The following is a 15,014-nucleotide window of genomic DNA, read 5'->3' as shown; positions in this document are numbered from 1 at the left end:
CTTACTCCCGTATTATTTATATAAACAAATAGGTCTACAAGATATGCAACCTACTAAAATGATATTGCAATTAGTTGATCGGTCTATTAAGTATCCTAAGGGTGTGGATGAAAACATGCTTGTTAAGGTTTATGATTTCTACTATCCTGCTGATTTTGTTATCCTCGATACAGAAGTCGCTAATGACTCTGTTCTGACCATTTTAGGGCGTCCTTTCTTGGCTACTGCCAACGCGCTCATAAACTGCTGCGGTGGTTCGATGTCCATGTCTTTTGGCCATCTTTCTGTTAAGGTAAATGCTTTTAAAATGATGAAACAGTTCCCAGATATGACTTCGGATGGAGAGGTTAGCATGATCGAGAGCTTAGCTCAAGATTATTTCAAAACCATGTTTCCTGATAATCAGATGCACAAATTCCTTTCCTTTGGAAGTTCCAACTTCGACAAGAACTCCCTAGAAGTCGAGATAGATTTCCTTCGACTCTTTTGCAACTCTTCCTTGCCACCTCGTGAGTCCCTCCTTGTCAACATCTATTCATCCCTTGACGCTATGACGGAAGATGAATTTTTCACCCTCTATCCCAGTGATTCTTTTGACCCACCTATTGAGAAATGTCTTGCATATCTCAAGGCTTCTGATGATCTAGACCTGAGAGCTCTAGAGCCGAGCCCCATTCATCCGCCTCACATCATCCTGTCACTCATTCATCTTCCATCACCAATTTTCCCCACCTTCCACCTTTTCAAAGGAACCTTGAGTTTGAATTTGACCTGCTTGTTTCTCCTGTGATTTATGATTTTCTAAATCCTCCTAATACGGAAATAATTCCCAAGGAAAAGGCACTTGACACCTTCATTTTCAGAATTGAGACAGTTCCTACCTACACCATGAATGAGTTTTGTGCTAAACCCACATTCCCATTTTTTCCATTCTTTCCTTCTAAAACTTATACATATCCAACATATCTTCCACAAACATCCATTTTCTCACGATCATTCACTTGGACACCCTTTCGTTCAAAGATGAAGAAGAAGGTGTATGCTCGGTTACGTTCTAGGTCTATCAGACTTTGCTTTCATTTCACTAAGTTGCATCGTAGAAAATCTTGGTGCTTGATTCTATTTGGGGGGTGCATTCCATGTAATTATTTATGGCAAGATCCACAACTATTTCGGTTGTTGATATATGGTAAACTGCATGTTCATTATATACATATGTTAGAGATGAAGTCTCGGGAATCTGACTTTAAAAGACCCACGTTTAAAACAAATTTTCTAAACTCTGTTCTATAAAATTTGTTTGGAGGTGGGGTGTTGGTCTTTCCATCCTAAACTCTATTATATAAATTTGTTGTTTTGATTGTTTTGATTATTTTTAGTAGATTGGATGTTAAGTTGTTAAATTCAGTAGTTAAATTTGAATTCTGTTGTTAATTGCTATTTGAATTTCTATTTTAAATTAACTTGGGTTTTGTCTAAGTATGCAATGATTTTTGCGTAAATCCCACCTTCCCGAATTGTTTGGGGGTAGTATTATTATTTTTAGCATTGCTTTTATCTGATCCACCATTTTAGAAGTAATTTTGCAATGAGTTGGTTGAGAATGTTTCCAATATTGGTGTGGATAGGATTAGATATTGTGGTAGGATGAAATTTCAATGAGTTAGGAAGTTGCTATTCTAAATTCAATCTAAAATGTATTAGGTTTGTTTTGGAATAATGAATCTGGGTTGTTTCCGTTTTAGGTTTTGGAAATATTTTGTTTCCGGCAATTGCCTTAAAATTTTTGGACAACTTGTTAATTCGTTTGTTAATTCGTTTTAGAAACTAAAATCCTATATATACTTGATTCATTCTATGCTCACAACCTACACATCTCACTTGCATCTCTCACCTTGAACCTCTAAATTTTTCCTTTTGTTTTTCAGTTCATCCTGCGCAGAGCACATGGAGTGCGCCCCACGCCCTATATAGGCTACTTCTGAGTGCGCCTAGTGCTGAAACACCTGGAACTCGAGTTACACAAGGAGCGCAATCTGCGCCCTTCAAAGACCATTTCTGAGCGCACCCTGCGCCCTGCCCTCGTAGCCACTAAAATTTCTGATTTTTTTGTGAGTTGTTCCAGGGTTGTTTGCAACACTTCTAGAGAGTAGTTATTATGATGACATCTCCTACAATCATACCGGAGCAGTCTTTTGAAGATTTGTTCCAAAGCGACACCTATGGTGCTTGGTTTCACGAGGTGATCATACACATAGGTTGGGAACCGCTAATGGTAAGACCTGATGAACATTATTCTTGGCACTTACATCTTATTTTTATGATAATTGTAAGTTCTTTGATAGACCGGATGGAGAACAAGTGTTCTCCATCACCATTGAGGATGAACCAATGGAAATTACCAGGTTCTTGCTAGCCTTTGTTCTTGAACTTGCTATGCCCGCTGAAATATAAGACCCATGGGGCTATTAGGTAGATAATATGTATATCTACACCTATAAGTTTTTGCATGAGGCTTATGGTAGGAATTTTTCGTACCGAGGACCAAGGGGAATATAACGTCGCCCTTGGTAGCCTGTCCATGAACGTGGGCACTGTTATATTTTGGATCATGCTAAACATATTAGGGGAATGATATTTTTCTTCTGTGAATGACGCCACTTGCAGCATCTTCCTTGCTTTAGCCACGGGACGTATGCTCTATTACTTTCCCCAAACCTTAGTTTCTAGTTTAGCGTGAGCCCATAACATGAGGCATAAGTACCTTCTTATGCTTCTTTTAGTTTGCCATATTATGCTGTGTTTCTTCCCTATTTTTTGTACCCGTTTCACGGATTAGGTTGGGGTCGACATTGTGAGACCCACCAATTGTATTATTCGATCTTTCCGTGTAATGACTTGGCAAAGGTGGAGGATACAACCTCATCAGGTTGCACCTTACAACCCATCCGACCAACTGGCGCTTAACAGGTTAGCAATCGTAGATGATAAATGGTGTGAAGCCTGGCAAATCATCATGGCGTGGTAAGATACGAATGAACCTCATTTCTTTATAGAAGAGGAAAGTGATGACGCTTAAACGCTGGAGAGGAGGTAAGTTTTTATTTTTGTTCGTGTCTGCTTATATCCCAAGCAATTTACTTCTTGTAACCCCATAACGGGTGGAACTCATATAAAGTAGCGTTTGTTTTTATTTTTCTATATTAGTATGTTTTAACCTTATTTTGCAGATGTTCCAAAATTTCACGCATTTCTATTATATTTTTCTACTCTTTTTATTTCAATACTTTGAGGACAAAACATGCTTCCTGTTTGGGGGTAGCATAGAAACACGCGTAATTTAAGACATCTGTTAGGATATAGATATGTATAATGATAGTTTTTGGTATCTAGTAAATTAATTTAAGGCATCTAGTAAAAAAAATAACAAAAATTCAAAAATATAAATAAAATGTTTATACTATACACTTAGGAATATTGGTATTGTTTTCTTTCTCTATGCTTTTAATAATCTAGAAGTCTCATGTTAGCTTTTGTATTAGAATAGTTTTTAGAAACTTAGGTTAATATGTAGGTAATAATCTTTGAATCTTTCTATAAGTATATTACATGAGTATCTATGATTGTTTGGCAGTAAGTTTTTAAAATCTAGGCTAGAGTACTTATTCTATAAATCCTATGAGAATATAGCCTAAAGCCTTATATGAGTGAAATATTTGAGAAATGACACAAGGGATAAGTAAATTCCTATAACACCCCGTGTTTTTTTTATACGTATTTTTCTATTTAATTAATTAATTTAATTGTTTATTTTAAAATTGGCCGGATTGGACTTCGGGATCGTGGGCCCTGTTTTGGGCAGTCTGAAGTGTTGGCTTGGGTTTCGGACCCAAGTATATAAACACTTTTTCTAGAAAATAGGGTTCAGAAGATAATATAAATTATTAAAAATGGAGGCAGAGAGAAGTCGGTTTCTTTGGAGCATTGAGTATGTGATTTAATCGGGCTAGGAGGATTCGTCGAGCTGTTCATACAGGTGAGTAGCTATTTTGCTATTTCACCGGATTGATGATTTTCGTGTATCGGTGAATATTGTTTAATGTTTATGTTTTATATCTTGGTCATTATATTGCTTTAATTCGCGATAAGATCTGTTTGTTGAAAACTCTATTGAAAAACTGTTGTGTAGTTAAAAACTTAAACTCAAAATTTTGGGATTTGGAACCGCATTTGGAACTCTAAGTCGTCAATGGCGGTCCTTCGTGAGTCCAAATGAGCAAGAAATCGTCTAGTTTTATTGAACTGTTGTTTTGTGCGCGTTGGGTGTGAGGTATTATTGTTGGGTGGGATTCGGTCGAAGTTTTGTGTCCGGCGATAATGGCATCGCCTATCTTGACGCGGTTTGAAACCTTGTCTGGTGATTCTAAATTTCATCGGCTTGAATGGTTTGATTGGTTGATGGGCGTCGGGATGTAGGATTGGGGAACCGTTGAAGCTTGAAGAGGGTAATGGCCGCCATAATCTTGGGGCTTGAAGGTTTTGGATATTTGTGTTTATTGTTTGGGTTGGTGGGTTGGATGTGTTTTGGTTGGATTAAGGTGTGTGAAGGGCATTTGAGTGGTGTAGGAAGCCATTAATGGCGGTTCAAATTATTCGAGATCTAGTTTTTGAGAAAATATATATTGATTGATTTGGGGGTTTTTGGTTTTGTAAATATTGTATGGTTTTCATTCTCGTCATTTTCGAGTTGGTTGGGACGAGTGGGGATGAGTGGTGGCCCATGGTTTTTGGTGGCATTGGAGGAGAAGCTGCGGTGAGAAGATGATGAACGATGATCCGATTTTGGGCTTGGGCCTTAGCTGTTTGGTTGGGCCATAAACTTTATATGTTATGTTAGGCCCGATTCTATTTTAAGTTTTAGGTCCGATTCTATTTTAAGTTTTTGGGCCCGATTTTGGTTGTTTTGTTTGGGCCCAATTTAATTAAGTTTTGGGACCGGTTTAGTGTTAGTTAGTTGTGGGCGAGTTCTATTCGGATTTGGGCCAAACTAATTAGTTGTTAGGGGCCCGATTAGGTTTCGATTTTTGGGCCTAAACACTAGTTAGTTATTGGGCGGATTAATCCTTGGTTTTGGACCGGTTTCATATTAAGTTTAGTTTGGGCCCGGTTTAAGTAAGTTTTGGGACCGGTTTTAATATTAGTCTATGGGCCCGTTTCATTTGTATTTTGGACCGAACCACTTAAGTTTTTGGGCCCGTTTCTAATATTGCTTGGGCGGTCCATATAATTTAATATAGATCCAATTGGATTGGGGTAGAATAAATAAGTGGACTTTTAGACTTAGGGTTCTAAGGTTTGGGCTTGGCAGTTAGGTCAGAACCATTACCTTAATCACGAGCAGTGAACCATGCACCTTTGACCTTAGCCATGAACCATGGCTATGACTTTGAACCTATCAAACACGGAAACGCCAGTTTGACTTTGACTAGGACAATTTGACTTTGACCATCGACCGTTGACTTTGACCTTTGACCATGGACGGTTGACTTTCACCTTTGACTTTGACTTGGATAGTTTGACTTTGACCATGACATGTTGAGTTTGACCTTGACCATGAGGTGTTGACCTTTGACCGTTGACCGTTGACTTTTGACTGTTGACCGTTGACTTTGACCGTTGACTGTGAATGTTGACTTTTCAGATTTTTCATATGTTTGTTTATATGGATATATATATAGTAATAAAATGCTGTCGGATATTGTATAACTTGGTTGGTAAATTATCTAATTTAGATTTGACGTGAGTAGTGTGTAAAGCATATTGGGCTTTGATTGTGGACTGTGGATTGTTTAATTGTACTACGTTTTATGTGTATATTATATGGACACATATAGTAATAAAATCTTTGTGGAAGCTTGTATAACTTTGGTTGCCATTATCTAAGAAAGATTTGACCTTGATGATTGGATATTTTTGTTAAACAAGAGAAAGTAAGTTACGTCGTCGACTTTGCAACACAAAAAGCTTCACGCGTTTGGATACAATGGAAAGAGTTGTTCCATTCGAAGATATCCGCCGAAATCCAATTTGCTGAAATTAGGATTTTGACCGTTTTCAACCTAAATTTTCTTCTAGATAGTCTGAGATTGGGACTTCGAGTTCTACATGAAAAAGTATGTATACATACCTTAGTTTCTAAATAATTAAGTTACATGTCATTTGGATGAATGTAGAAAAAAACCATAGCATTGACTATGTGGCTGATAAGAACTACGAAGGCTTGATTCCAATCTTGAAAGCTTTGGATACGTAGGCAGCTTTGAGCAAAAGTGCAGCCACTACACTATACTATATTAAATATTATATATTAGTTATTGTGGTAACTATATGTGAACGTGATTGTGTACGTGATTGTGGTTATTTAACATGTATTCACTAAAACATTTAACTAATGTGTTATTCCCCGATTGAACCTTTGATATCTATGATTTATATAATTGATAATGAGGTGAGTTGATTAGTTATTGTGTTTGGAATCTTTAGTAATGAATTATTGTTTGAGGCGATGTTTGTTTTGTAATAAAAATATTATAATAAAATGAGAACTCATGAAAGTGTTAAAAATCCGGTGTAAAAGTGTCGGTGAAAGTTTAATGTTAAGCCCACATCTTTAGAACTCTCCACTAAAGATTTGGTAATGAGATATTATGACTTGTGATGTCATGTGATAGTTGGGTATTCATTGAATGTGCCATGAATGACCCAATCGTTTGGACCCTAGAGAGGAACTAAGGTATTCGCCTTGGGTTGGTCGTATTCCTTGAATGTACGGAATGTAGGTTTGGGTATTCCTTGAATGTGGCGGGAATGACTCGGGGCATTTATTGAATGTGCCATGAATGGCCCGTTAGTGTTATGATGGGTATTCCTTGAATGTGGCGGGAATGACCCAAGGTATTCATTGAATGTGCCATGAATGACGATATTTTGTTATGCCCAAAAGAGGCTTTGTGATTATGTGTATGGAAAGCCCGAGAGATGGCCGTGACTCACAAGTTCTGAGTTTACAAGATGAAAGTATGTTTCACGGAGGCGATATTTTATGTCTTGTAGTGGTACTTTCGGTGTGTGAGTGGGCGACGGATATGTGTGATTTGGCAAATGTGTGTAGTGCAAATCGTGGAGTAGGAACTAAAGGTTAAGGTGTGTCTTTGAATAAATGAGTCAACGAGATAAGTAATAAGCAAAAGTAAAATATTGATTTTACGTGTGATAGAAGTTATTGCATATGATGTATATGATTTCTTATGATAAATGTTTACGTGGTTTGTATGAGTTGATACTCACAAGGGATGAATGTACTCCTTGTTTGTGACTTTTCCTCGTTCTCATAAGTAGGCGAAGTGATACTAAAAGTAAAAGTATATGAATTGTGTGATGTTATGGATATGAAGTGTGGACGGTGAATAATATTAGTAAATGATTGTAATTTCTATGTGACTGTGAAATGACTATAACTTGATATGTTATTACGAAAATATTAATGACTTGTGATAGTCCGAGATCTATGGTTATGCACGAGAAACTTTATGACGTAATCTTTGTCATATGAATGACTATCATTGATATAGGTATTATGATAAGTGGTATTCCTCAAAGATCTGGGGACGAACCAAAGTTATATCAATTAGACTTCAATGTCTTAAATGAGGTTGGGTCATGAATAGAATTTTGGCCGAGATAAATCAATTTATTGTGATGTCTAACTCGTTTTGAGGGAGGGTAGGAGCTATTAATCTTTTCAGGGACGTAAATATCCTACCCTAAGGCGGCGTGTTGGCTTAAAGGTAAGGTATACCAAACTCATATTTAATTAGGTTATCATATGTGCAGTTAATAAATGAAATGTAAGTGGTATTGTATTGTGAGTTATCTTGGAAAGTGGGAATGACGAGTAATATTATATGAGATTCTTGGAATTTGTATGTTGGGGTGGAATCTTACTTGGGAAGAAACTACACCGCGTTTTGGAAAACGGAACTATATTGTCTTCCAAGTTGAAATTGTTTGAAATGTTACATTTATTCATTTGAAATATTATTATATATATTTTGTTGTTAGTCTATTCTCATACCAAAGAAATTCAATTTGTTGACCCATGTTTGCTTTGTTTTGCAACGTGGGTGTGTTCTTGGAAACATAGATGGTGGATTGCAGTGGATGAAGACACGTGACTTGGATTTGCTCTTGGAGTCTTCTGGTTTAAGTTTTTAAAGTGTACGGTTTTGAATTGAAACAAATGTAATAGAGTTGGTTAGTAAAAAAATTTATTTGTAAATGAAGCGTTGTTCTTTCAGTTTTAATCTGATCTCAGAGTTTAATATCGTGGTTGATAATATATTAGTGGGTTTTGTTTCACCCTGGGTTTCCAGGTGAGTGAATATCAGTTTTAATTATTCTGGAAATTTGGGGTGTGACATTTTGGTATCAGAGCTTAGGTTAGCCTAGAATGAGAAGGTCTAGGTGATCCTCGGATTGTGGTAATGGGTGGTAAGAGTGTTTTTTTTGTGTTAAGTTTCGATGTTGTTTTCATGTTTGTTTTGTTCTCATTTTGGATTTTGGTCTTATACATTGTTTTAAAGGGTGGTGCATCTCATTATGTGGTTTATATCTACGTATGTCTACATGTAAGATTATAACGATATTGTATAACGTGTATTCCTTTTAAGGTGTGTATACTTAGGGTATACACTTATATTTTTTTAATATTTGTTTACAATGACCTTTGGGTGCAAGCTATAAATAACATGTTTAATTAATTTTGATGGCATGTTTTAGATTATTTCTTGAAGCTTAGTGGTTGGGATATAATCCATTAACTTTAGAGCTTTTGAAGATTTATTGTTTGCGTAGTGTTTGTTTGGTTAATCTACACTCTACCTTGAATCTCGGGACGAGATCCTTTTAAGGTGTGTATATTATAACACCCTGTGTTTTTTTTATACGTATTTTTCTATTTAATTAATTAATTTAATTGTTTATTTTAAAAATTCGTCGGATTGGACTCGGGATACGTGGGCCTGGTTTTGGGCCTGAGTCTGTGTTGGGCTTGGGTTTCGGACCCAAGTATATAAACACTTTTTCTAGAAAATAGGGTTCAGAAGATAATATAAATTATTAAAAATGGAGGCAGAGAGAAGCTGGTTTGCTGGAGCATTGGAGCGCGACGAATCGGGCTAGGAGGATTCGTCGAGCTGTTCATACAGGTGAGTAGCTATTTTGCTATTTCACCGGATTGATGATTTTCGTGTATCGGTGAATATTGTTTAATGTTTATGTTTTTATATACTGGTCATTATATTGCTTTAATTAGGCCGTCACGTGCATTTGAAAACTCTATTGAAAATCTGTTTGTGTAGTTAAAAACTTAAACTCGAAATTTTGGGATTTGAACTTTGGAACTTCGGAAGTAAAATCAATGGCGGCGGCCGCGAGTCCAACAAAGAAGAAATCGTCTAGTTTTTATTGAATTGTTGTTTTGTGTCGTGTTGGGTGGTATTATTGGGTGGGATGGATTCGTCGAAGTTTTGTGTCCGGCAAGAATGGCATCGCTATCTACCGACGCGGTTTGAAACCTTGTCCTGGTGATTCTAAATTTCATCGGCTTGAATGGTTTGATTGTTTGATGGACGTCGGGATGTAGGATTGGGAGCGTTGGAAGCTCCAAAGGCGGTAATGGCGCCGGCGCCACATTGGGGCTCTTGAAGGTTTTGATATTTGTGTTTATTGTTTGGGTTGGTGGGGTTGGATGTGTTTTGGTTGGATTAAGGTGTGTGAGAGGGCTGTTGAGCTGGTCTGTAGGAAGCCATTAATGGCGGTTGAAATTATTCGAGATCTAGTTTTTGAAAATATATATTGATTGATTTGGGGGTTTCGGTTTTGTAAATATTGTATGGTTTTTCATTCTCGCCATTTTCGAGTTGGTTTGGACGAGTGGGGATGAGTGGTGGCCGGGCGGTTTTGGTGGGTGTTGGAGGAGAACCGGTGAGAAGATGGTGAAACGCTGATCCGATTTTGGGCTTGGGCCTTATTTGTTTGGTTGGAGCCATAAACTTTATATGTTATGTTAGGCCCGATTCTATTTTAAGTTTTAGGCCCGATTCTATTTTAAGTTTTGGGCCCGATTTTGGTTGTTTTGTTTGGGCCCAATTTAATTAAGTTTGGGGACCGGTTTAGTGTTAGTTGTGGGCGAGTTCTATTCGGATTTGGGCCAAACTAATTAGTTGTTGGGGCCCATTTGGTTTCATTTTTGGGCCTAAACACTAGTTAGTTATTGGGCCGGATTAATCCTTGGTTTGGACCGTTTCATATTAAGTTTAGTTTGGGCCCGTTTTAAGTAAGTTTTGGGACCGGAGTTCTAATATTAGTCTATGGGCCCGTTTCATTTGTATTTTTGGACCGAACCACTTAACCGTTTTGGGCCCGTTTCTAATATTGCTTGGGGCGATCCATCTAATTTAATATAGATCCAATCGGGTCTAAGTAGAATAAATAAGTGGACTTTTAGACTCGGGTTCTAAGGTTTTGGGCTTGGCGATTGGGTCCGAACCATTACCTTAGTCCACGAGCCGTGAACCATGCATGACCTTAGCCATGAACCATGGCTATGACAACCTCAACTTTGTCAAACTTAAACGCCAGTTTGACTTTGACTAGGACAGTTTGACTTTGACCATCGACCGTTGACTTTGACCTTTGACCATGGACGGTTGACTTTCACCTTTGACTTTGACTTGGATAGTTTGACTTTGACCATGACATGTTGAGTTTGACCTTGACCATGAGGTGTTGACCTTTGACCGTTGACCGTTGACTTTGACTGTTGACCGTTGACTTTGACCGTTGACTGTGAATGTTGACTTTTCCAGTTTTTCATATGTTTGTTTATATGGATATATATATAGTAATAAAATGCTGTCGGATATTGTATAACTTGGTTGGTAAATTATCTAATTTAGATTTGACGTGAGTAGTGTGTAAAGCATATTGGGCTTTGATTGTGGACTGTGGATTGTTTAATTGTACTACGTTTTATGTGTATATTATATGGACACATATAGTAATAAAATGCTGTGGAAGCTTGTATAACTTTGGTTGCCATTATCTAAGAAAGATTTGACCTTGATGATTGGATATTTTTTGTTAAACAAGAAAGAAAGTAAGTTCATGCGTCGACTTTGCAACACAAAAAGCCGATCGTTTGGATACTGTGGAAAGAGTTGTTCCATTCGAAAGATATCCCGTCGAAATCCAATTTCTTTGAAATTAGGATTTTGAACCGTTTTCAACCTAAATTTTCTTCTAGATAGTCCGAGATTGGGACTTGAAGTTCTACATGAAAAAGTATGTATACATACCTTAGTTTCTAAATAATTAAGTTACATGTCATTTGGATGAATGTAGAAAAAACCATAGCATTGACTATGTGGTGATAAGAACTCTGAAGGCTTGATTCCAATCTTGAAAGCTTTGGATCGTAAATGTTTTTTGAGCAAAAGTGCAGCCACTACACTATACTATATTAAATATTATATATTAGTTATTGTGGTAACTATATGTGAACGTGATTGGTAATGCGTGATTGTGGTTATTTAACATGTATTCCTAAACATTTAACTAATGTGTTATTCTGATTGAACCTTTTGATATCTATGATTTATATAATTGATAATGAGGTGAGTTGATTAGTTATTGTGTTTGGAATCTTTAGTAATGAATTATTGTTTGAGGCGATGTTTGTTTTGTAATAAAAATATTATAATAAAATGAGAACTCATGAGTGTTAAAAATCCGGTGTAAAAGTGTCCGGGTGAAAGTTTAATGTAAGCCCACATCTTTAGAACTCTCCATACTCGGATTTGGTAATGAGATATTATGACTTGTGATGTCATGTGATAGTTGGGTATTCATTGAATGTGCCATGAATGACCCAATCGTTTGGACTGCAGCCTAGAGAGGAACTAAGGTATTCGCCTTGCGGGTTGGTCGTATTCCTTTGAATGTACGGGAATGTAGGTTTGGGTATTCCTTGAATGTGGGAATGACTCGGGGCATTTATTGAATGTGCCATGAATGGCCCGTTAGTGTTATGATGGGTATTCCTTGAATGTGGTGGGAATGACCCAAGGTATTCATTGAATGTGCCATGAATGACCTCGATATTTTGTTATGCCCAAAAGAGGCTTTGTGATTATGTGTATGGAAAGCCCGAGAGATGGTATGACTCACAAGTTACTGAGTTTACAAGATGAAAGTATGTTTCCGGAGGCGATATCCCGCTTGGGGACGTATGTCTTGTAGTGGTACTTTCGGTGTAAGTGGGACGGATATGTGTGATTTGGCAAATGTGTGTAGTGCAAATCGTGGAGTAGGAACTAAAGGTCAGAACGTGTCTTTGAATAAATGAGTCAACGAGATAAGTAATAAGCAAAGTAAAATATTGATTTTCGTGTGATAGAAGTTATTGCATATGATGTATATGATTTCTTATGATAAATGTTTACGTGGTTTGTATGAGTTGATACTCACAAAGGGATGAATGTACTCCTTGGTTGTGACTTTTCCTCGTTCTCATAAGTAGACGAAAGTGATACTAAAGTAAAAGTATATGAATTGTGTGATGTTATGGATATGAAGTGTGACGGGTGAATAATATTAGTAAATGATTGTAATTTCTATGTGATTTGTGAAATGACTATAACTTGATATGTTATTACGAAAATATTAATGACTTGTGATAGTCCGAGATCTATGGTTATGCACGCGAAACTTTATGGCGTAATCTTTGTCATATGAATGACTATCATTGATATAGGTATTATGATAAGTGGTATTCCTCAAAGATCTGGACGAACCGGGTTATATCAATTAGACTTCAATGTCTTAAATGAGGTTGGGTCATGAATAGAATTTTTTTTGAGATAAATCAATTTATTGTGATGTCTAACTCGTTTTCTTGGGGAGGGTAGGAGCTATTAATCTTTTTGCTTGAGGGGCGTAAATATCCTACCCTAAGCGGCGTGTTGGCCCTTTAAAAGGTATACCAAACTCATATTTAATTAGGTTATCATATGTGTGGTTAATAAATGAAATGTAAGTGGTATTGTATTGTGAGTTATCTTGGAAAGTGGGAATGACGAAAGTAATATTATATGAGATTCTTGGAATTTGTATGTTGGGGTGGAATCTTACTTGGGAAGAAACTACACGCCGTTTTGGAAAACGGAACTATATTGTCTTCAAGTTGAAATTGTTTGAAATGTTACATTTATTCATTTGAAATATTATTATATATATTTTGTTGTTAGTCTACTCATACCAACCAAATTCAATTTCTTTGACCCATTTGCTTTGTTTTGCAAGCGTGGGTGTGTTCTTGGAAACATAGATGGTGGATTCTGCGGTGGATGAAGACCATTGACTTGGATTTGCTCTTGGAGTCTTACGGTTTAAGTTTTAAAGTGTACGGTTTTGAATTGAAACAAATGTAATAGAGTTGGTTAGTAAAAAAAATTTATTTGTAAATGAAGCGTTGTTCTTTCGGTTTTAATCGATCTCGAGAGTTTAATATCGTGGTTGATAATATATTAGTGGGTTTTGTTTCACCACAGGTTTCGAGGTGAGTGAATATCGATTTTAATTATCCGGAAATTTGGGGTGTGACATTTTGGTATCGAGGCTTAGGTTAGCCTAGAATGAGAAGGTCTAGGTGATCCTCGGATTGTGGTAATGGGTGGTAAAGAGTTTTTTTGTGTTAAGTTTGATGTTGTTTTCATGTTTGTTTTGTTCTCATTTTGGATTTTGGTCTTATACATTGTTTTAAAAGGGTGGTGCATCTCATTATGTGGTTTATATCTACGTATGTCTACATGTAAGATTATACGATATTGTATACGTGTATTCCTTTTAAGGTGTGTATACTTGGGGTATACACTTATATTTTTTTAATATTTTGTTTACAATGACCTTTGGGTGCAAGCTATAAATAACATGTTTAATTAATTTTGATGGCATGTTTTAGATTATTTCTTGAAGCTTAGTGGTTGGGATATAATCCATTAACTTTAGAGCTTTTGAAGATTTATTGTTTGCGTAGTGTTTGTTTGGTTAATCTGTTCTACCTTGAATCTGGGACGAGATCCTTTTAAGGTGTGTATATTATAACACCACAATGTTTTTTTTACGTATTTTTCTATTTAATTAATTAATTTAATTGTTTATTTAAAAAAAATTGGAGTCGGATTGGACTTCGGGATACGTGGGCTGGTTTTGGGCCGAAGAGTGCAGTGTTGGGCTTGGGTTTGGACCCAAGTATATAAACACTTTTCTAGAAAATAGGGTTGGAAGATAATATAAATTATTAAAAAATGGAAGAGAGTTTTTGGTTTTTTGGAGCATTGGAAGACGAATCGGGCCTAGGAGTTAAAACGAGATTTGTTCATCTGGTGAGTAGCTATTTTGCTATTTCACCGGATTGATGATTTTAAATTGTATCGGTGAATATTGTTTAATGTTTATGTTTTTATATAATCGGTCATTATATTGCTTTAATTAAGTGTCACAATGCATTGGTTGAAAACTCTATTGAAAATTGTTGTGTAGTTAAAAACTTAAACTCTGAAATTTTGGGATTTGGGCTGTTGGAACTTCGAAGTCAATCAATAAATCGAGTCCAACAGCAAAGAAAATCTAGTTTTTATTGAATTTGTTGTGTCGTGTTGGGTGTGAGGTATTATTGTTTGGGTGGGATTCATCGAAGTTTTGTGTCCGTGATAATGGCATCGCCTATCTTGTGCGGTTTGAAACCTTTGTCACAGTGATTCTAAATTTCATCGGCTTGAATGGTTTGATTGTTTGATGGACGCGGGATGTAGGATCGAACTGTTGAAGCTCCAGATAATGTAATGCCGCGCCATTCTTGGGCTCTTGAAAGGTTTTGGATATTTGTGTTTATT

General features: G+C 36.6%; 1 long non-coding RNA gene across 1 annotated transcript; it reads left to right on the top strand.

Moving 5' to 3' along the window:
* The first annotated feature begins 3,999 nt into the window (after positions 1-3,999).
* On the top strand, positions 4,000-8,590 carry LOC147496686 (uncharacterized). The gene is made up of 2 exons (XR_015194656.1): positions 4,000-4,036; positions 8,204-8,590. It is a non-coding gene; the product is annotated as an uncharacterized LOC147496686 (long non-coding RNA).
* The last annotated feature ends 6,424 nt before the right edge of the window (positions 8,591-15,014 follow it).

Source organism: Coptis chinensis, chromosome 5, assembly GCF_015680905.1.
Source record: "Coptis chinensis isolate HL-2020 chromosome 5, ASM1568090v1, whole genome shotgun sequence".
NCBI lineage: Eukaryota > Viridiplantae > Streptophyta > Magnoliopsida > Ranunculales > Ranunculaceae > Coptis > Coptis chinensis.
The sequence above is the reverse complement of the archived record's forward strand: the minus strand, read 5'-3'. Positions and strand labels throughout refer to the sequence as shown.